This window comes from Mesitornis unicolor, unplaced genomic scaffold (genome assembly GCF_000695765.1).
Source record: "Mesitornis unicolor isolate BGI_N332 unplaced genomic scaffold, ASM69576v1 scaffold8031, whole genome shotgun sequence".
NCBI lineage: Eukaryota > Metazoa > Chordata > Aves > Mesitornithiformes > Mesitornithidae > Mesitornis > Mesitornis unicolor.
The window spans coordinates 2,922-4,020 of NW_010161635.1; positions in this window are offsets into that span (position 1 = coordinate 2,922).

A 1,099-nucleotide genomic window follows, 5' to 3' on the forward strand; every position below is an offset into this window, starting at 1 on the left:
CCGGGGCGCCCCCCCCTGCCGCAGCGGACACAAAAGCCACTGCCGCGGCTGTCTTTCCGCCGCCCAAACGCGCAGTTTCCGCGGCCGCGGATGCCCTTCTCCCCCCGGGGTTTTGCAGCTCTCTGCCCGAAACCGTTTGAACTCTGGGGCTGCGGCTTCCGCGGCCGCGCAATGGCAACCCAGCCCCATGGAGCCCTGTCAGCAAGGGTAGGGAGGGTTTGGGGGTGTCGCGGGGTTGGTGGGCTGCTCGGTGGCTTTGCACCTAACGTGAGGGCTCAGCAGGGAGGAGCTGAGTCTCCTCGGCTGCTTCATCACTTCTTACAGCCATGGGAGCATGCACCAGACCAGAAGACCACTGGTTTTCCTCTTCAGTTTCCATCCGGGAGGGGATGTGCAAGCCTTCTACTGTTATTTTAGCCCGGATTTTCCGTGTTCGTTTTCTCCTGTTCCTGGAGGTAGCACTGTTAGTCCTAAATCAGAGCAGGGCTCACGTTTACCCAAACCCTGCTGCAAGCTTCAGTCGTTGTCAGAGTCCTGAACACTCCTTGGAGCTCAGCTGGGGACCAGGGACACAACCTGCTTCAGTTTTGGTGCTGGTGGCCATCACCAGTGTACCCTGCCCTGCGAATCTGCTGCTGCTGGGCAAAATTTGGGCATCTTGACACATTTATGGCTCAGGGAAAGGAAAAATTCCAAGGAGACGCTGAGCAGAAAGCAGCTCCTACACCTTCCCTGTACGCCTGTACCAATGCCCAGCTTCCAGCAGCCTTTAATTCTCCCCCATCACGGTTAATGCTTGAATTATTGGGGTTTGGGTATGTTTCAAGTATGGCTTGGGGATGCCTTGCCCAAGCACAGCTTCCATAGGGTTATGCCCTTGGAGGTGCCCAGGTGTGTGCCCACGCTGGCGGCAGCCAAGGGAGGCTGTCATTTAATGGTCCTTTAGTCCCCTCAAAGTCCCCAAAGGGGGTTCCCATGTATAAAACAGGTCTCTCCACCACCCTTCACACTTTTGATTTTTGAACTCCCCATGCCAGTGTTTGGCCTGTGGGTGTTTCTGCACACCGGAGATGATGGTTTTCCATCCCTCGCACCGCGC